This window comes from Petromyzon marinus, chromosome 52, assembly GCF_048934315.1.
Source record: "Petromyzon marinus isolate PM22_M1 ecotype Great Lakes invasive population chromosome 52, UKy_Petmar_22M1.pri1.0, whole genome shotgun sequence".
NCBI lineage: Eukaryota > Metazoa > Chordata > Hyperoartia > Petromyzontiformes > Petromyzontidae > Petromyzon > Petromyzon marinus.
The window spans coordinates 3,840,798-3,861,907 of record NC_133718.1 but is presented as its reverse complement, the minus strand read 5'-3'; the positions used below and the strand labels follow the sequence as shown (position 1 = coordinate 3,861,907).

At 43.3% G+C, this 21,110-nt stretch overlaps 12 non-coding genes across 12 annotated transcripts; all 12 read right to left on the bottom strand.

Annotated features, from left to right (window-relative positions):
* Nucleotides 1-8,403: 8,403 nt before the first annotated feature.
* TRNAR-ACG (transfer RNA arginine (anticodon ACG)) lies at nt 8,404-8,476 on the bottom strand. Its single transcript has one exon. It is a non-coding gene; the product is annotated as a tRNA-Arg (tRNA).
* Nucleotides 8,477-8,887: 411 nt separating this feature from the next.
* Nucleotides 8,888-8,975, bottom strand: TRNAY-GUA (transfer RNA tyrosine (anticodon GUA)). The gene is given in 2 exon segments: nt 8,888-8,923; nt 8,939-8,975. It is a non-coding gene; the product is annotated as a tRNA-Tyr (tRNA).
* A 494-nt stretch (nt 8,976-9,469) lies between these two features.
* Nucleotides 9,470-9,542, bottom strand: TRNAR-ACG (transfer RNA arginine (anticodon ACG)). Its single transcript has one exon. It is a non-coding gene; the product is annotated as a tRNA-Arg (tRNA).
* A 2,011-nt stretch (nt 9,543-11,553) lies between these two features.
* Nucleotides 11,554-11,631, bottom strand: TRNAH-GUG (transfer RNA histidin (anticodon GUG)). Its single transcript is given in 2 exon segments — nt 11,554-11,589; nt 11,595-11,631. It is a non-coding gene; the product is annotated as a tRNA-His (tRNA).
* Nucleotides 11,632-12,133: 502 nt separating this feature from the next.
* Nucleotides 12,134-12,206, bottom strand: TRNAR-ACG (transfer RNA arginine (anticodon ACG)). The gene has a single exon. It is a non-coding gene; the product is annotated as a tRNA-Arg (tRNA).
* A 405-nt stretch (nt 12,207-12,611) lies between these two features.
* Nucleotides 12,612-12,699, bottom strand: TRNAY-GUA (transfer RNA tyrosine (anticodon GUA)). The gene is given in 2 exon segments: nt 12,612-12,647; nt 12,663-12,699. It is a non-coding gene; the product is annotated as a tRNA-Tyr (tRNA).
* A 499-nt stretch (nt 12,700-13,198) lies between these two features.
* On the bottom strand, nt 13,199-13,272 carry TRNAR-ACG (transfer RNA arginine (anticodon ACG)). Its single transcript has one exon. It is a non-coding gene; the product is annotated as a tRNA-Arg (tRNA).
* Nucleotides 13,273-13,998: 726 nt separating this feature from the next.
* Nucleotides 13,999-14,086, bottom strand: TRNAY-GUA (transfer RNA tyrosine (anticodon GUA)). The gene is given in 2 exon segments: nt 13,999-14,034; nt 14,050-14,086. It is a non-coding gene; the product is annotated as a tRNA-Tyr (tRNA).
* A 1,864-nt stretch (nt 14,087-15,950) lies between these two features.
* On the bottom strand, nt 15,951-16,023 carry TRNAR-ACG (transfer RNA arginine (anticodon ACG)). The gene has a single exon. It is a non-coding gene; the product is annotated as a tRNA-Arg (tRNA).
* A 2,688-nt stretch (nt 16,024-18,711) lies between these two features.
* Nucleotides 18,712-18,784, bottom strand: TRNAR-ACG (transfer RNA arginine (anticodon ACG)). Its single transcript has one exon. It is a non-coding gene; the product is annotated as a tRNA-Arg (tRNA).
* A 399-nt stretch (nt 18,785-19,183) lies between these two features.
* On the bottom strand, nt 19,184-19,271 carry TRNAY-GUA (transfer RNA tyrosine (anticodon GUA)). Its single transcript is given in 2 exon segments — nt 19,184-19,219; nt 19,235-19,271. It is a non-coding gene; the product is annotated as a tRNA-Tyr (tRNA).
* Nucleotides 19,272-20,571: 1,300 nt separating this feature from the next.
* TRNAY-GUA (transfer RNA tyrosine (anticodon GUA)) lies at nt 20,572-20,659 on the bottom strand. The gene is given in 2 exon segments: nt 20,572-20,607; nt 20,623-20,659. It is a non-coding gene; the product is annotated as a tRNA-Tyr (tRNA).
* Between the last annotated feature and the right edge of the window lie 451 nt (nt 20,660-21,110).

Below are 21,110 nucleotides of genomic sequence, written 5' to 3'. Positions count from 1 at the left end.
ATAACACTTACTTCTTATGGAGAGGGGATTTCTTTAAACAAAAGGAAGGAGCAGCAATGGGTTCTCCTTTATCCCCTGCTATAGCAAATTTGTACATGGAAAACTTTGAAATAAGAGCACTTGCCTCGAGCACATTAAAACCATCCTTTTGGTTTAGATATGTGGATGACACTTTGGTTGTCTGGCCACATGGTAAAGATACACTTAATGATTTTCTAAATCATCTCAATGCACAAAACCCGGCCATCCAGTTCACCATGGAAATGGAGGTGAATAACACACTCCCATTCCTAGATATTTTGCTTGGACATGGCCTAAACGGTAAAATAACACACAGCGTTTACAGAAAGCAAACGCACACTGATGCCTATCTGAATGCAGAATCACATCATCATCCAGCTCAGAAATCCTCTCTTATCAAGATGCTCATACATCGGGCAAAAACAGTGTCAGATGGTGAGAGTCTAGTGAGAGAGATTAAACACGTTAAAGACGCACTACGACAGAATGGCTACAATAATGCTCAAATTAACAGAGCACTGAATGCCAAATCACGATCGCAAAGCAATACTGCTGAAAGCGACCAGATTGTTAAAACAATAAAAATTCCATATATCTCAGGAGTAACTGACAAATTAGCCCGTGTTTTGCAAAAGCAAAACATTACAGTAAGATTTGGTACAGTACACAAAATTCAAAAATTAGTATCTTGCACTAAAGACGCATTACCTAAACTATCAACAGAACGTGTATATCGGATTAATTGTTCATGTGGCAGCTGCTACATTGGGCAGACGGGACGTAACATCAGCGTAAGACTAAAAGAACATCAGAGAAATATTAAATTATCTCAAACACAACTGTCGGCAGTGGCAGAACATGCTTGTCAACAAGGACACTCAATTGATTTTGACAATGTTGCAGTGGTGTGTAAAACTAATTATTACTGGCAAAGACTAATTAGAGAATCCATTGAAATTGAGAGGAACAAGAATAACTTTAATCACTCTGACAGCTACCGGCTTAGTGCGGCCTGGAAGCGTATTATTAAATAATACACATTACATTTTGATTTAAAGAATTACTAATCTACAACTCATTACTAATCATAACCAATGACTGATTACTAATCGATTATATAATTGCAATACCCCCCCCTCCGCCTCTAATCACTGCACCTGATATGAGTTAAGTGATGACGTCACCCTGCTGCTCTATATAAAACCAGGAGCAAGCGAGGGCTTTACCATTCTGGCGAATTGCCCGATGATGCTGGATGTATTTACCAGCGAAACGCCGTACTCAAACTGTAAATGTGGATTCGCTCTTCAACACACCGGTGGGCTAAAGTAGTGAATTATTTGTCTTTTGTCAACGTGACACTTTTTTTGCTGATTGGCCGTGTCGGGTGGTGGAGGGTTACGACACATTTATAAATAAACGCGATCTAACCCAAAAACCGTTATTATGAATACAACAACAAACAATACAACAACAATACAACAACAATACAACAACAAACAATACAACAAACAGTACAACAACAAACAATACAACAAACAATACGACAACAAACAATACAACAACAAACAATACAACAACAAACAATACAACAAACAATACAACAAACAATACAACAAACAATACGACGACAAACAATACAACGACGCGCGATTGGAGTGCACAGTGTAAGAAAGGTAAACAAATCACTTAAAATAAATATATAAAGAAAAAATGTGTTTTATATCTTACCAGGTAAAGCCCACTGGGCTATGAACTACCTATGCTTCAATTTTGATTTAAAGCTTTCGTGACTGCAGTAATTCATATTCTTAGCTCTTTCGGTAAAGTCACGTTGAAGGGAAACAATAACATAATAAATGACGACCGTTTGTGTTATGGTCGAAACGTCGTGAGAATTTTTATTGTTTTATATATATTTTATTATTTTATTGTTTCCCTTCAACGTGACTTTACCGAAAGAACTAAGAATACCTATGCTTCGTTTTCACAAGCGACCTGGCCACAAATGATAGCTCAACGTTCGTGGTCGTGCGGAAATGTATAGCAGCCAAATCATCTAAATCATCTCAATTGTTATCCTCGGCGGCACCACGGAGCGCGAGGTGGAGTCACGGATGTATCGCAGGGAAGGGAACAAGGGGACAGAGAAGAAGGGGAGAGAGGAGAGGAAGGGAATGAATGGTGAATGAGAATAGAATGAATGGGGAATGAGAAGAAGAGAATGAATGGAGAATGAGAAGAAGAGAATGAATGGGGAATGAGAGGAAGAGAATGAATGGTGAATGAGAGGGAGAGAATGAATGGGGAATGAGAGGAAGAGAATGAATGGAGAATGAGAAGAAGAGAATGAATGGGGAATGAGAGGAAGAGAATGAATGGGGAATGAGAGGAAGAGAATTAATGGAGAATGAGAAGAAGAGAATGAATGGGGAATGAGAAGAAGAGAATGAATGGAGAATGAGAAAAGAATGAATGGGGAATGAGAAGAAGAGAATGAATGGGGAATGAGAAGAAGAGAATGAATGGGGAATGAGAGGAAGAGAATGAATGGAGAATGAGAGGAAGAGAATGAATGGGGAATGAGAGGAAGAGAATGAATGGTGAATGAGAAGAAGAGAATGAATGGCGAATGAGAGGAAGAGAATGAATGGCGAATGAGAGGAAGAGAATGAATGGGGAATGAGAGGAAGAGAATGAATGGGGAATGAGCGGAAGAGAATGAATGGCGAATGAGAGGAAGATAATGAATGGCGAATGAGAGGATAATTAATGGGGAATGAGAGGAAGAGAATGAATGGAGAATGACAGGAAGATAATTACAGGGAGTGAAGAAACAGGAGCACGTGGTGTAGGAGAGACGCGGTTCGGGAGGACTAGGAGTCTGTATGGGACCTCCCCTAGGTAGACTCAGCCTAACGATGAGTACCCGGTGCGGTGTGAGTTATGAGACACGGCGAGGCTGTGCTGGCTTGCACAGACCGAGTTAACGCCACGAACATTGAGAAGCTTCGGCGTTCTACTTGTCTGTGCGTTGTCGCCTTTGCAATGTTGGTGACCAAAAAATAGTTGTAGCGTCCTCCTACAACCCCCACGACCCGGCGAACAGCGTGGAAGGCGACCTCTCGCTCCGCTTATCGGAGCCACGAGTACGCCTGTACATGTGCACGCGCCTCCTCCGACGCGTCTGAACAGTTCAGGAAGAGTAGACCAAACACTGCCCCATCGACGATTTCCCCTCGTCCGTGGACGCAGCCTCCCTCCGGCAGCGTGGAGCGAGCGAGGCAGGATCCCGCAACGAGGTTCGCCGCATCTTCGTCTCGCGAGCCACGTGCCCAGGGTGAAGTCACGTGGTTACAACGCGCACACGCGGCGCTTAGTCGACACCTGCTGGCCAATCGACGACAATGAACCGCGCACGCGGCGATGCCGATGTGTGAGAAGCGACAGCTGCCGCTTGCGAGTCGAAGCTTTCGCGACTGCGGGGAATCCAAACTCTCTGGTTCTTTCGGTAAAGTCACGTGGGTAGAAATGAAATTATGATGGAATACGACGTTTCGGTTGTAAAGAACAAGCAACCATCCCCAGGCAAGAATGAATGATGAATCACACTGCTGCCATCGTTTTGTCCGTCTCCGATGTCCTCTCTCTGCCCCGGCCCCTCCCCCCTCTCTCTATTTAAGGCCTCGGCACAAAGTCGTTGCCCTTCTGTTTGTCTTGGTGTGTGTGTCTTGGTGTGTGTGTCTTGGTGTGTGTGTCTTGGTGTGTGTCTTAGTGTGTATCTTAGTGTGTGTGTCTTGGTGTGTGTGTCTTGGTGTGTGTGTCTTGGTGTGTGTGTCTTAGTGTGTGTGTCTTGGTGTGTGTGTCTTGGTGTGTGTGTCTTGGTGTGTGTGTCTTGGTGTGTGTCTTGGTGTGTATCTTGGTGTGTGTGTCTTGGTGTGTGTGTCTTGGTGTGTCGTGGTGTGTGTGTCTTGGTGTGTGTGTCTTGGTGTGTGTGTCTTGGTGTGTGTCTTGGTGTGTGTCTTGGTGTGTGTGTCTTGGTGTGTGTCTTGGTGTGTGTGTCTTGGTGTGTGTCTTGGTGTGTGTGTCTTGGTGTGTGTGTCTTGGTGTGTGTCTTGGTGTGTGTGTCTTGGTGTGTGTGTCTTGGTGTGTGTCTTGGTGTGTGTGTCTTGGTGTGTGTCTTGGTGTGTGTGTCTTGGTGTCTGTGTCTTGGTGTGTGTCTTGGTGTGTGTGTCTTGGTGTGTGTCTTGGTGTGTGTGTCTTGGTGTGTGTCTTGGTGTGTGTGTCTTGGTGTGTGTCTTGGTGTGTGTCTTGGTGTGTGTGTCTTGGTGTGTGTCTTGGTGTGTGTGTCTTGGTGTGTGTCTTGGTGTGTGTCTTGGTGTGTGTGTCTTGGTGTGTGTCTTGGTGTGTGTCTTGGTGTGTGTCTTGGTGTGTGTGTCTTGGTGTGTGTCTTGGTGTGTGTCTTGGTGTGTGTCTTGGTGTGTGTGTCTTGGTGTGTGTCTTGGTGTGTGTGTCTTGGTGTGTGTCTTGGTGTGTGTCTTGGTGTGTGTGTCTTGGTGTGTGTGTCTTGGTGTGTGTCTTGGTGTGTGTGTCTTGGTGTGTGTCTTGGTGTGTGTGTCTTGGTGTGTGTGTCTTGGTGTGTGTCTTGGTGTGTGTCTTGGTGTGTGTCTTGGTGTGTGTCTTGGTGTGTGTGTCTTGGTGTGTGTCTTGGTGTGTGTCTTGGTGTGTGTGTCTTGGTGTGTGTCTTGGTGTGTGTGTCTTGGTGTGTGTGTCTTGGTGTGTGTCTTGGTGTGTGTGTCTTGGTGTGTGTGTCTTGGTGTGTGTCTTGGTGTGTGTGTCTTGGTGTGTGTCTTGGTGTGTGTGTCTTGGTGTCTGTGTCTTGGTGTGTGTCTTGGTGTGTGTGTCTTGGTGTGTGTCTTGGTGTGTGTGTCTTGGTGTGTGTCTTGGTGTGTGTGTCTTGGTGTGTGTCTTGGTGTGTGTCTTGGTGTGTGTGTCTTGGTGTGTGTCTTGGTGTGTGTGTCTTGGTGTGTGTCTTGGTGTGTGTGTCTTGGTGTGTGTCTTGGTGTGTGTCTTGGTGTGTGTCTTGGTGTGTGTGTCTTGGTGTGTGTCTTGGTGTGTGTGTGTCTTGGTGTGTGTCTTGGTGTGTGTCTTGGTGTGTGTGTCTTGGTGTGTGTCTTGGTGTGTGTGTCTTGGTGTGTGTCTTGGTGTGTGTCTTGGTGTGTGTGTCTTGGTGTGTGTGTCTTGGTGTGTGTCTTGGTGTGTGTGTCTTGGTGTGTGTCTTGGTGTGTGTGTCTTGGTGTGTGTTTCTTGGTGTGTGTGTCTTGGTGTGTGTCTTGGTGTGTGTGTCTTGGTGTGTGTCTTGGTGTGTGTCTTGGTGTGTGTCTTGGTGTGTGTGTCTTGGTGTGTGTCTTGGTGTGGGTCTTGGTGTGTGTGTCTTGGTGTGTGTCTTGGTGTGTGTCTTGGTGTGTGTGTCTTGGTGTGTGTGTCTTGGTGTGTGTCTTGGTGTGTGTTTTGGTGTGTGTCTTGGTGTGTGTGTCTTGGTGTGCGTGTCTTGGTGTTTGTCTTGGTGTGTGTGTCTTGGTGTGTGTCTTGGTGTGTGTGTCTTGGTGTGTGTGTCTTGGTGTGTGTCTTGGTGTGTGTGCCTCTCTCTGCATGTGCGTCTGCCTATCCTGTTCCCCGTGTCTGTGTTTCATAATTCATTCTTACCTGATGATGGTTGCTTGTGTTGCAACCGAAACGTCGTATTCTATTATTATTTGATCTTATTTTCCACGTGACTATTACCGAAAGAACCAAAGAGTAGCTGTCGTCTTGTTTGTGTGTGTTTACACCGCGGTGATGGAGCCAGATGATGACCTTGATGGTGTTGATGACATCTCCTTTCGTCTTTGTTTATCATAGAGGCATTGAGTCGTTGGTCGCTCCGTGATTCCGTATATGTGTTGCAAGGCCGTAATTATAATATATATTGGGGGGGGGGGCATCCCCCCCCCCCCCCCAATATTCAAATATGCTCAAAATGTCCCCCCCAATATATTGCTTTAAAAAATGTCTATGCTATATAAATAAAAACAACAATTAGCTAAATCTTGGCCACAATATCTGGACTTGTCTTCATATAAATCAATGCATAGATTTCTGTTTATATGATTGTGGTTATGGTTGTACTTTATTAATCCATAATCTCTGCCATTACATACAATGAAACAAAAAATGGTGAATAAAGAAAAAACAGAGCAATGTAATACAATATACACTATTAGACATTATTGTAAAACACAATTTAAAAGTCCATCCCATGTGTTAGTGAATTTTTAAATATTTTAGGCAGGAAATTAGTTTTCAAATTTAGATTTTTGTCTGGGTTGGGACCCCCAGACCCCCTGGAAGATTCCCCCCCCCCCCCCCCCCCCCCAAAATGTTGACTCCATGACTACGGCCTTGATGTGTTGCGTTTATTTAACACGTGGTCGGATTTCGCGAGCAATATCATCCAAAATAGAGATTTTCTTTTTGGTTTAGATCGCGTAAATATATAAATGTGTCGAACTTGATTATGCGTTAATTGTGTTTTAACCGACCGTTTGTGTTGCTTTATATAGTTTGAAAATGTTGCTAAACCCTGTTTGATTTAGTGTGATGTTCCGTCTCTCTGTACCCCTTGGTATATCTGTGTGAATTCTCCCTACTTAAGGTCTGTCTGCGGTTATATGTTTCCTCTACCTGATGATGATTGCTTGTGTTGCGATCGAAACGTCGTATGCTATTATATAATGTTATTTTATTTTATTATTTTTTATTATTTCTACGTGACTTTACCGAAAAAAACAAAGAGTATAAATGTGTCGTTAAACCCGCCACCACCCGACACAGCCAATATGTAAGGTTTGTCGCGTAAACAGAACGTGGCCAATTCGTCACTAGTACAGCACACCGGTGTGTTGGAGAGCAAAGCGACAACATTTACAATCTGAGTACGACGTTTCGCCAGTAATTACAACTGGCTTCATCAGACGGACAGAGAGATTTGTGGAGAAATCCTCCTGTTTGGTGTTCGGGTTGCTGTTTTAACAACAGCGGGCTGCTGAAGAAGTGCCTAATTGGCACGTTCTCTTCACGTGACCACCCTTACCATTTGTTTGAGTTGGTTTTATTTCCTTTCCTATACTTCGCACTGCTATCGTGTTTTTTTTAAACGTTTGTTGGTTTTTATTTCGATTTAAAGCTTTCGTGACTGCAAGGATTCATCTTATTTGGTTATTTCGGTAAAGTCACCACGTAGAATGAGAATAAAATAATAAATTGATAAAATAAAATAACACAATAATATTCTCACGACGTTTCGGCCGCTTGTGTTGTTGTGGCCGAAACGTCGTGAGAATATTATTGTGTTATTTTATTTTATCAATTTATGATTTTATTCTCATTCTACGTGGTGACTTTACCGAAAGAACCAAAGAAGACGTTTGTTGGTGTTTTAACGTTCTGACCCGCCCCTACTAGACATCCGTGATAAAGAGCTTTATGGTTCATCGAGTTCCTCCAGGAAAAAAATATAAATATTCTGATTCTTAAAATGGCTGTGTCGGGTGGAGGTGGGTGCATGACACATTTATGCCACAAAACCGAAAAACAACATCACACACGTTATCACATAAGAGTTCTATAATTTCGATTTAAAGCGCTGTCCTACCAGACAGTCTCGCCCCCTTCACCTGATGAAGGCCGCTTGTGTTGTGGCCGAAACGTCGTGAGAATATTATTGTGTTATTTTATTTTATCAATTTATTATTTTATTATCATTCTACGTGACTTTACCGAAAGAACCAAAGAAGAGTTCTATAATTGTGCACGTGCCAATTTGAAAGAATGCTCGTTAGAGGGCAGTAGAGCATGAGGGTTTCTCGACAGACGGCCGTGCGTCGTTGAGTGTTTTTTATTGTGAGCGCCGTCTCATCGATGGCGTGCTGGGTTTTCTCCGGCCATCCCCAGACGTGCCACCGCCCCTAACGAAGGATACATTAGAGAGGCGAAGGAAAAAACATTGTGTCGAGTGATTCCCCCGAACGAATGAGCCACACTTTGAGGCAGCCGTCGCTTAATCTCCTGGACGCAGCTCCCGCAGAGTCGGTGGTGGAAATTCCACATTGCAGTGGGCGGGGACGTGGCCGTCCACACGAAAACCGCCGCTCACGTCCGCACGGAGTGGTACGGATTTTTATCGAAAGGAATGTGGAATTTCCTCCACTCGTTTGCGGCCACCAGTAGAAGATTAACACTGGACGTGGAATATGTGTGTCTTCTTTACCGCAGAGTGAAGGTGATGAATGTTCCAAAACATATGCACTTGTGTAAAAACAATCAGACATTAATAAAATGTCGCGAGCCAGGCAGGAGTCGAACCTACAATCTTCTGATCCGTAGTCAGACGCGTTATCCATTGCGCCACTGGCCCCAAGCTGGCTGCTGCCACCTCTCACATCGCCTATGGCAGTAGTCGTGACCGTGTAGGTGCCGAGTTGGGGGTGGCCGGTGATGAAGACTCTGACTGCCCAGAGGCACAGCCTGCAGGGATGTAGTGCAACACGAACACCGGTGGAACTATCAGAATCCCTTCCTCAGAGAACACGTGTGACAGACGGGGTCCACGTGTCGCTCCACCAAATCCACCAAATCAAAGTCAATGCATCTGTCGAAGAACATCTGACAAATCCTATCAATGTCCTCTTTATCTTGGTGCATTTTAAGCCAACGTTTGGCCCAAACAAAATGTTCCTAATGTGCAGTCATGCTCGTTGAGCATTTATTGTTTGAACAATTATATGAATTGCATGATTTGTACAAAATATATTAAAAATAACCAACCTCCTTCGAGCCGGAGTCGAACCAGCGACCTAAGGATATCAATCACAAACAACTACAGTCCTCCGCTCTACCAACTGAGCTATCGAAGGTGACCTATGCAGTGTCTCATCACTTCACTATTAGTACGTATAGCAGCAGCAATGCAGATGAAGACCTGCAACCTAGTAATTACACAGCGACAGTTACTGTATACACATGTATGACAAGAGCTCATGAGCGTGGGACAATGGATAACGCGTCTGACTACGCTGATTAGGGATCACAAGATTGTAGTTTCGTCTCCTGTTTAATTTATCAATCTGCTTGTGGTGAAGAAGGAACGTTGTCCTGAACGTTGCCTGCGATGATATTTTCCTCTTCAGGCCACCGTATAATTGATGAATGTGTTGAGTGTTGTTGTTGTTGACTCTGGTTGTGCATCACTGCCAACGCAGCAGCCTCACCAAATTATTGTTATTATTTAAACTGACCAGAATACAATTACATCATAGAAACATTCAACAGATGTCGGATTATTGTACCAACAACGTTGCGTGGTTTAAACAAACATACGCACTTGTATAAAAAAATATATATTTCACCACGAGCCAGGCAGGAGCCGAACCTACAATCTTCTGATCCGTAGTCAGACGCGTTATCCATTGCGCCACTGGCCCCATTCTGTGTGCTACCACCTCTCACATCGCCTATGGCAGTAATCCTGAACGTGTACAGTGAGGGAAAAAAGTATTTTATTCCCTGCTGATTTTGTACGTTTGCACACTGACGAAGAAATTATCAGTCTATAATTTTAATGATAGGTTTATTTGAACAATGAGAGACAGAATAACAACAACAAATACAGAAAAAACGCATGTCAAAAATGTTATAAATTTATTTGCATTTTAATGAGGGACATAAGAATTTGACCCCCTCTCAATCAGAACAATTTCTGGCTCCCAGGTGTCTTTTACACAGGTAACGAGCTGAGATTAGGAGCTCACTCTTAAAGGGAGTGCTCCTAATCTCAGCTTGTTACCTGGATAAAAGACACCTGTCCACATAAACAATCAATCAATCAGATTCCAAACTCTCCACCATGGCCAAGACCAAAGAGCTCTCCAAGGATGTCAGGGACAAGATTGTAGACCTACACAAGGCTGGAATGGGCTACAAGACCATTGCCAAGCAGCTTGGTGACAAGGTGATAACAGTTGGTGCGATTATTCGCAAATGGAAGAAACACAAAAGAACTGTCAATCTTCCTCGGCCTGGGGCTCCATGCAAGATCTCACCTCGTGGAGTTGCAAGGATCATGAGAACGGTGAGGAATCAGCCCAGAACTGCACGGGAGGATGTTGTTAATGATCCCAAGGCAGCTGGGACCATAGTCACCAAGAAAACAATTGGTAACACACTACACCGTGAAGGACTGAAATCCTTCACCGCCCGCAAGGTCCCCCTGCTCAAGAAAGCACATACATGCCCCTCTGAAGTTTGCCAATGAACATCTGAATGATTCAGAGGACAACTGGGTGAAAGTGTTGTGGTCAGATGAGACCAAAATGGAGCTCTTTGGCATCAACTCAACTCGCCGTGTTTGGAGGAGGAGGAATGCTGCCTATGACCCCAAAAACACCATCCCCACCATCAAACATGGAGGTGGAAAAATTATGCTTTGGGGGTGTTTTTCTGCTAAGGGGACAGGACAACTTCACCGCATCAAAGGGACGATGGACGGGGCCATGTACCGTCAAATCTTGGGTGAGAACCTCCTTCCCTCAGCTAGGGCATTGAAAATGGGTCGTGGATGGGTGTTCCAGCATGACAATGACCCAAAACACACGGCCAAGGCAACAAGGGAGTCGCTCAAGAAGAAGCACATTAAGGTCCTGGAGTGGCCTAGCCAGTCTCCAGACCTTAATCCCATAGAAAATCTGTGGAGGGAGCTGAAGGTTCGAGTTGCCAAACGTCAGCCTCGAAACCTTAATGACTAGGAGAAGATCTGCAATAAGGAGTGGGACAAAATCCATCCTGAGATGTGTGCAAACCTGGTCGCCAACTACAAGAAACGTCTGACCTCTGTGATTGCCAAAAAGGGTTTGCCACCAAGTACTAAGTCATGTTTTTCAAAGGGGTCAAATACTTATTTTCCTCATTAAAATGCAAACCAATTTATAACATTTTTGACAAGCGTTTTTCTGGATTTTTTTGTTGTTATTCTGTCTCTCACTTTTCAAATAAACCTACCATTAAAATTATAGACTGATCATTTCTTTGTCAGTGGGCAAACGTACAAAATCAGCAGGGGATCAAATACTGTTTTCCCTCATTGTAGGTGCTCAGTTGGGAGTGGCCGACGATGAAGACTCTGACTGCCCAGAGGCACAGCCTGCAGGGATGTAGTGCAACACGAACACCGGTGGAACTATCAGAATGTCTTCCTCACAGAACACGTGTGATAGATTGGGTCCACGTGTCGCTCCACCAAATCAACAAAATCAATGCATCTCTAGAAGAACATCTGACAAATCCTATCAATGCCCTCGTCTATGTTGGTGCATTTTAAGCCAACGTTTGGCCCAACATAAATGTTCCCAATGTGCAGATCATGCTCGTTGAGCGTTTATTGTTAGAACAAACATATTTATTTCATGATTTGGAAAAGAATATTAAAAACAATCAACTTCCTTCGAGCCGGAGTCGAACCAGCGACCTAAGGATTTCAATCACAGTCCTCCGCTCTACCAACTGAGCTATCGAAGGTGACCTACGCGTTGGTCAATCACTTCACTATTAGTACGTATAGCAGCAGCAATGCAGAGGATGACCTGCAACCCAGTAATTTCACAGCGACAGTTACTGTATACACATGTCTGACAACAGCTCATGAGCGTGGGGCAGTGGGGCAATGGATAACGCGTCTGAATACGCTGATTACAGATCACAAACTTGTAGTTTCGTCTCCTGTTTAATTTATCAATCTGCTTGTGGTGAAGAAGGACCATTGTCCTAAACGTTGCCTTTGATATATTTTTCCTATTCAGGCCACCGAATAATTGATGAATGCGTTGAGTGTTGTTGTTGTTGATTCTAGTTGTCCACCACTGCCAACGCAGCAGCAGCGTCGCCAAATAATTGGTATTATTTGAACTGACCAGAATAAAATTACATGAAAGAACCATTCAACAGATGTCGCATCATTGTACCAACAATGTTGCGTGGTTGACAAAAATGATCGCACTTGTATTAAAAAAAAATTTCACCACGAGCCAGGCAGGAGTCGAACCTACAATCTTCTGATCCGTAGTCAGACGCGTTATCCATTGCGCCACTGGCCCCAAGCTGTCTGCTGCCACCTCTCACATCGCCTATGGCAGTAGTCGTGACCGTGTAGGTGCCGAGTTGGGGGTGGCCGGCGATGAAGACTCTGACTGCCCAGGGGCACAGCCTGGAGGGATGTAGTGCAACACGAACACTGGTGAAACTATCAGAATGCCTTCCTCACAGAACACGTATGACAGACTGGGTCCACGTGTCGCTCCACCAAATCAACAAAATCAATGCATCTGTAGAAGAACATCTGACAAATCCTATCAATGCCCTCGTCTTGTTGGTGCATTTTAAGCCAACGTTTGGCCCAACATAAATGTTCCTAATGTGCAGATCATGCTCGTTGAGCGTTTATTGTTAGAACAAACATATTTATTTCATGATTTGGAAAAGAATATTAAAAACAATCAACCTCCTTCGAGCCGGAGTCGAACCAGCGACCTAAGGATTTCAATCACAAACAACTACAGTCCTCCGCTCTACCAACTGAGCTATCGAAGGTGACCTACGCGTTGGGTAATCACTTCACTATTAGTACGTACAGCAGCAGCAATACGGATGAAGACCTTTAACCCAGTAATTACACAGCGACAGTTACTGTATACAAATGTCTGACAACAGCTCATGAGCGTGGGGCAGTGGATAACGCGTCTGACTATGCTCATTACGGATCACAAGATTGTGGGTTCGTTTCCTGTTTTCATTATCAATCTGCTTGTGGTGAAAAAGGACCATTGTCCTGAACGTTGCCTTCGATGTATTTTTCCTCTTCAGGCCACAGAATAATTGATGAATGTGTTGAGTGTTGTTATTGTTGTTGACTCTGGTTGTGCATCACTGCCAACTCAGCAGCAGCCTCACCGAATCATTGGTATTATTTAAACTGACCAGAGTAAAATTACATCATAGAACCATTCAACAGATGTCGGATCATTGTACCAACAACGTTTCGTGGTTTAAACAAATATATGCCCTTGTATTAAAAATATATATTTCACCACGAGCCAGGCAGGAGTCGAACCTACAAATCTTCTGATCCGTAGTCAGACGCGTTATCCATTGCGCCACTGGCCCCAAGCTGTCTGCTGCCACCTCTCACATCGCCTATGGCAGTGGTCGTGACCGTGTAGGTGCCGAGTTGGGGGTGGCCGGCGATGAAGACTGACTGCCCAGGGGCACAGCCTGCAAGGATGTAGTGCAACACGAACACCGGTGGAACTATCAGAATGTCTTCCTCACAGAACACGTGTGACAGACGGGGTCCACGTGTCGCTCCACCATATCCACCAAATCAAAATCAATGCATCTGTAGAAGAACATCTGACAAATCCTACCAATGCCCTCTTCTTCTTGGTGCATGTGAAGACAACGTTTGGCCAAAAATAAATGTTCCTAATTTGCAGGTCATGCTCGTTCAGCCTTTATTGTTTGCACAATTATATGTATTGCATGATTTATAAAAATATATTAAAATATAATAATAGGGGTTTTCCCCTTTTTTCTGGCAACAAAACTGAAACCTTTTTTAGAAGGATTCATGTCTGCATTAACCACAATACCTACAGTCAAAATGCAAACAAAAAAATACTATGATAATATATGCATTGTCCTTGAAACTGATTGGTCCACACCAAGGGACGGCTTTCTTTTGAGCCTCGACCCAATTGGTGCTCGACCAGATGACGCAAAAAGGCGTCACACAGCTCAAAGACAATGCACTCTCAAAGTAAAGAGGGCTCGGGGTGAGCATCCACATCATTACTGGCAAATGAGGTCTAATGATATATTAAAATAATCAACTCCTTCGAGCCGGAGTCGAACCAGCGACTTAAGGATTTCAATCACAAACAACTACAGTCCTCCGCTCTACCAACTGAGCTATCGAATGTCACCTGTGCAGTGTTTCATCACTTCACTATTAGTACGTGCAGCAGCAATGCAGAGAAAGACCTGCAACCCAGTAATTACACAGCGACAGTTACTGCATACACGTCTGACAAGAGCTCATGAGCGTGGGGCAGTGGATAACGCGTCTGACTACGCTGATTAGGGACCACAAGATTGTAGGTTCGTATCCTGTTTTAATTATCAATCTGCTTGTGGTGAAGAAGGAACGTTGTCCTGAACATTGCCTTCGATGTATTTTTCCTCTTCAGGCCACAGAATAATTGATGAATGTGTTGAGTTTAGATTTAAAGCTTTCGTGACTGCAAGGATTCATCTTCTTTGGTTCTTTCGGTAAACCACGTAGAATGAGAATAAAATGATAAAATAAGACAATACAATTCTCACGACGTTTTGGCTACAACACAAGTAGCCTTCATCAGGTGAAAGAACAGAACTGTAAAATATGCTGTTCCAGACACACAGTACCCGGGCGTTTACAAACTAAAGTGCCTCTGTGGTAGCAACTACATTTGAGAAACCAAACGACATATCTCGGACCGCATCCGCGAACATAAAGCAGACTTGAAACACGGTAGGACGAACTCCTCTGCCGTTGCAGATCACTGTTATAATTCAGTGGGCTCACGTGACATTGACTTCTCCAAGACGGAGGTTCTTTGCAAGCCAACCGGCTACCATGAGAGATTCGTTCATGAGGCCATCCGCATATACAAGCACAGAGACAATTTCAACTGAGAAGATGGATTCCGGCTTAGTAACCATTGGAAAGATGTTTTAAACCATTTCGGTTCTTAATTAATTGTATTTTACGGTGACCGTCAGACGGCAGCTCTTTCGCTGGCATTACCTTACCCAGTTGCTTTGTGATTAATAGCTCAGCTTATTGACGAATATATAAAGTACATTTATTATATTATGTAATATAGACTTAGTTATTTCACATCGGTTTACTGTATGAAAATTGGATAGTTGGAGGCCTTTAGCGTCCATATACTAAATGCCTCGGTTGATAGGAAAACTTTGACTCTAACATAGCTATTTCTGTCATAAGCTAATCCCTCAGCTATTTCAATGCTAAATTCTCCTGCTTTGATACGTAAACTCCTTTCTCAAGACGTTTCACGCCTCTCACCGAGCTTAAAAGACACGCATTATATAGTGTAGAGTATACCCAGTTGCTTTGTGATTAATAGCCCAGCTTATTGAAGAATATATTAAGTACATTTATTATATTATGTAATATAGACTTAGTTCTTTTCACATCGGTTTACTGTATGAAAATTGGATAGTTGGAGGCCTTTAGCGTCCATATACTAAATGCCTCTGTTGATAGGTAAACTCTGACTTTAACATAGTTATTTCTGTCACAAGCTAATCCCTAAGTTATTTCAATGCTAAATTCTCCTACTTTGATAAGTAAACTCCTTTGTCAAGAGGTTTCACGCCTCTCACCGAGCTTAAAAAGACGCTAGGAATCTTAACAAAGCTCATTGGAGCACTGTCGTCCCGACAGTTCTGTTCTTTCACCTGATTGAAGGCTACTTGTGTTGTGGCCGAAACGTCGTGATAATTTTATTGTCTTATTTTATTTTATCATTTTATTCTCAATTTACGTGACTTTATCGAAAGAACCAAAGAAGATGAATATGTTGAGTGTTGTTGTTGTTGACTCTGGTTGTGCATCACTGCCAACTCAGCAGCAGCGTCACCAAATAATTGGTATTATTTAAACTGACCAGAGTAAAATTACATGATATAACCATTCAACAGATGTCGGATCATTGTACCAACAACGTTTCGTGGTTTAAACAAAAATGATCGCACCTGTATTAAAAATAATATTACGAGCCAGGCAGGAGTCGAACCTACAATCTTCTGATCCGTAGTCAGACGCGTTATCCATTGCGCCACTGGCCCCAAGCTGTGTCCTGGCACCTCTCACTTCGCCTATGGCAGTAGTCGTGACCGTGTAGGTGCCTAGTTGGGGGTGGCCGGTGATGGAGACTCTGACTGCCCAGGGGCACAGCCTGCAGGGATGTAGTGCAACACGAACAACGGTGGAACTATCAGAATGTCTTCCTCACAGAACACGTGTGACAGACTGGGTCCACGTGTCGCTCCACCAAATCCACCAAATCAAAATCAATGCATCTGTCGAAGAACATCTGACAAATCCTATCAATGCCCTCTTCTTCTTGGTGCATGTTAAGCCAACGTTTGGCCCAAAATAAATGTTCCTCATGTGCAGTTCATGCTTGTTTGGCATTTATTGTTAGAACAATGATATCTATTTCATGATTTGGAAAAAAATATTAAAAATTGCCAACTTCCTTCGAAACGGAGTCAAACCAGCGACCTAAGGATTATCAATCACAACCAACGACAGTCTACCAACTGAGCTATCGAATGTGACCTGTGCAGTGTCTCATCACTTCACTATTAGTACGTACAGCAGCAGCAATGCAGAGGAAGACCTGCAACCCAGTAATTACACAGCGACAGTTACTGTATACACGTGTCTGACAACAGCTCATGAGCGTGGGGCAGTGGATAACGCGTCTGACTACGCTGATTAGGGATCACAAGATTGTAGGTTCGTTTCCTGTTTTAATTATCAATCTGTTTGTGGTGAAGATGGAACGTTGTCCTGAACGTTGCCTTCGATGTATTTTTCCTCTTCAGGCCACAGAATAATTGACGAATGTGTGGAGTTTAGATTTAAAGCTTTCGTGACTGCAAGGATTCATCTTCTTTGGTTCTTTCGGTAAAGCCACGTAGAATGAGAACAAAATAATAAAATAAGACAATAAAATTCTCACGACGTTTCGGCCACAACACAAGTAGCCTTCATCAGGTGAAAGAACAGAACTGTAAAAGATGCTGTTCCAGACATACAGTACCCGGGCGTTTACAAACTAAAGTGCCTCTGTGGTAGCAACTACATTGGAGAAACCAAACGACATATCTCGGACCGCATCTGCGAACATAAAGCAGACTTGAAACACGGTAGGACGAACTCCTCTGCCGCTGCAGATCACTGTTATAATTCAGTGGGCTAACATTACATTGACTTCTCCAAGACGGAGGTTCTTTGCAAGCCAACCAGCTACCATGAGAGATTCGTTCATGAGGCCATCCACATATACAAGCACAGAGACAATTTCAACTGAGAAGATGGATTCCGGCTTAGTAACCATTGGAAAGATATTTTAAACCATTTCGGTTCTTAATTAATTGTATTTTGCGGTGACCGTCAGACCGCATCTCTTTCGCTGGCATTACCTTACCTAGTTGCTTTGTGATTAAAAGCTCAGCTTATTGAAGAATATATTAAGTACATTTATTATATTGATGCAATACAGACCCAGTTTTTTTTTTTCACATCGGTTTACTGTATGATAGTTGGGTAGTTGGAGACCTTTAGCGTCCATATACTAAATGACTCGGTTGACAGGAAAACTTTGACTTTAACATAGCTATTTCTGTCACAAGCTAATCCCTCAGCTATTTCAATGCTAAATTCTCCTACTTTGATACTTAAACTCCTTTGTCAAGAGGTTTCACGCCTCTCACCGAGCTTAAAAAGACACGCATTATATAGTGTAGTGTATACCCAGTTGCTTTGTGATTAATAGCCCAGCTTATTGAAGAATATATAAAGTACATTTATTATATTATGTAATATAGACTTAGTTCTTTTCACATCGGTTTACTGTATGAAAATTGGATAGTTGGAGGCCTTTAGCGTCCATATACTAAATGTCTCTGTTGATAGGTAAACTCTGACTTTAACATAGCTATTTCTGTCACAAGCTAATCCTTCAGCTATTTCAATGCTAAATTCTCCTACTTTGATATGTAAACTCCTTTGTCAAGAGGTTTCACGCCTCTCACCGAGCTTAAAAAGACACGCATTATATAGTGTAGTGTATACCCAGTTGCTTTGTGATTAATAGCCCAGCTTATTGAAGAATATATAAAGTACATTTATTATATTATGTAATATAGACTTAGTTCTTTTCACATCGGTTTACTGTATGAAAATTGGATAGTTGGAGGCCTTTAGCGTCCATATACTAAATGTCTCTGTTGATAGGTAAACTCTGACTTTAACATAGCTATTTCTGTCACAAGCTAATCCCTCAGCTATTTCAATGCTAAATTCTCCTACTTTGATATGTAAACTCCTTTGTCAAGAGGTTTCACGCCTCTCACCGAGCTTAAAAAGACGCTAGGAATCTTAACAACGCTCATTGGAGCACTGTCGTACCGACAGTTCTGTTCTTTCACCTGTTGAAGGCTACTTGTGTTGTGGCCGAAACGTCGTGAGAATGTTATCGTCTTATTTTATTATTTTATTCTCATTTTACGTGACTTTACCGAAAGAACCAAAGAAGATGAATGTGTTGAGTGGTGTTGTTGTTGTTGACTCTGGTTGTGCATCACTGCCAACTCAGCAGCAGCCTCACCGAATCATTGGTAATATTTAAACTGACCAGAGTAAAATTACATCATAGAACCATTCAACAGATGTCGGATTATTGTACCAACAACGTTGCGTGGTTTAAACAAACATACGCACTTGTATAAAAATATATTTCACCACGAGCCAGGCAGGAGTCGAACCTACAATCTTCTGATCCGTAGTCAGACGCGTTATCCATTGCGCCACTGGCCCAAAGCTGTCTCCTGCCACCTCTCACATCGCCTATGGCAGTAGTCGTGACCGTGTTGGTGCCTAGTTGGGGGTGGTCGGCGATGAAGACTCAGACTGGCCAGAGGCACAGCCTGCAGGGATGTGGTGCAGCACGAACACCGGTGGAACTATCAGAATGTCTTCCTCACAGAACACGTGTGACAGACTGGGTCCACGTGTCGCTCCACCAAATCAAAATCAATGCATCTGTAGAAGAACACCTGACATCCTATCAATGCCCTCTTCTTCTTGGTGCATTTTAAGCCAACGTATGGCCCAACATTAAATGTTCCTAATGTGCAGATTATGCTCGTTGAGCGTTTATTGATAGAACAAACATTTATTTCATGATTTGGAAAAGAATATTAAAAACAATCAACTTCCTTCGAGCCGGAGTCGAACCAGCGACCTAAGGATTTCAACCTCACCCAACTACAGTCCTCCGCTCTACCAACTGAGCTATCGAAGGTGACCTATGCGTTGGTCAATCACTTCACTATTAGTACGTATAGCAGCAGCAATGCAGAGGAAGACCTGCAACCCAGTAATTACACAGCGACAGTTACTGTATACACATGTCTGACAACAGCTCATGAGCGTGGGGCAGTGGGGCAATGGATAACGCGTCTGACTACGCTGATTACAGATCATAAAATTGTAGTTTCGTCTCCTGTTTAATTTATCAATCTGCTTGTGGTGAAGAAGGACCATTGTCCTGAACGTTGCCTTTGATATATTTTTCCTATTCAGTCCACCGAATAATTGATGAATGTGTTGAGTGTTGTTGTTGATTCTAGTTGTCCACCACTGCCAACGCAGCAGCAGCGTCACCAAATAATTGGTATTATTTAAACTGACCAGAATAAAATTACATGAAAGAACCATTCAACAGATGTCGCATCATTGTACCAACAATGTTGCGTGGTTGACAAAAATGATCGCACTTGTATTAAAAAATTATTTCACCACGAGCCCGACAGGAGTCGAACCTACAATCTTCTGATCCGTAGTCAGATGCGTTATCCATTGCGCCATTGGCCCCATGCAGTTGCCTGGTACCTCTCACATCGCCTATGGCAGTGGTCGTGACCGTGTAGGTGCCTAGTTGGGGGTGGCCGGCGATGAAGACTCTGACTGCCCAGGGGCACAGCCTGCAGGGATGTAGCGCAGCACGAACACCGGTGGAACTATCAGAATGTCTTCCTCACAGAACACGTGTGACAGACTGGGTCCACGTGTCGCTCCACCAAATCCACCAAATCAAAATCAATGCATCTGTCGAAGAACATCTGACAAATCCTACCAATGCCCTCTTCTTCTTGGTGCATGTGAAGACAACGTTTGGCCCAAAATAAATGTTCCTAATTTGCAGGTCATGCTCGTTGAGCCTTTATTGTTTGAACAATTGTATGTATTGCATGATTTGTAAAAACATATTAAAATATAATAATAGGGGTTTTCCCCTTTTTTCTGGCAACAAAACTGAAACCTTTTTTAGAAGGATTCATGTCTGCATTAACCACAATACCTACAGTCAAAATGCAAACAAAAAAATACTATGATAATATATGCATTGTCCTTGAAACTGATTGGTCCACACCAAGGGACGGCTTTCTTTTGAGCCTCGACCCAATTGGTGCTCGACCAGATGACGCAAAAAGGCGTCAAACAGCTCAAAGACAATGCACTCTCAAAGTAATGAGGGCGCGGGGTGAGCATCCACATCATTACTAGCAAATGAGGTCTAATGATATATTAAAATAATCAACTCCTTCGAGCCGGAGTCGAACCAGCGACCTAAGGATTTCAATCACAAACAACTACAGTCCTCCGCTCTACCAACTGAGCTATCGAAGGTGACCTATGCGGTGTTTCATCACTTCACTATTAGTACGTACAGCAGCACCAATGCGGAGGAAGACCTGCAACCCAGTAATTTCACAGCGACAGTTACTGTATACACATGTCTGACAACAGCTCATGAGCGTGGGGCAGTGGGGCAATGGATAACGCGTCTGACTACGCTGATTACAGATCACAAAATTGTAGTTTCGTCTCCTGTTTAATTTATCAATCTGCTTGTGGTGAAGAAGGACCATTGTCCTGAACGTTGCCTTTGATATATTTTTCCTATTCAGGCCACCGAATAATTGATGAATGCGTTGAGTGTTGTTGTTGTTGATTCTAGTTGTCCACCACTGCCAACGCAGCAGCAGCGTCACCAAATAATTGGTATTATTTAAACTGACCAGAATAAAATTACATGAAAGAACCATTCAACAGATGTCGCATCATTGTACCAACAATG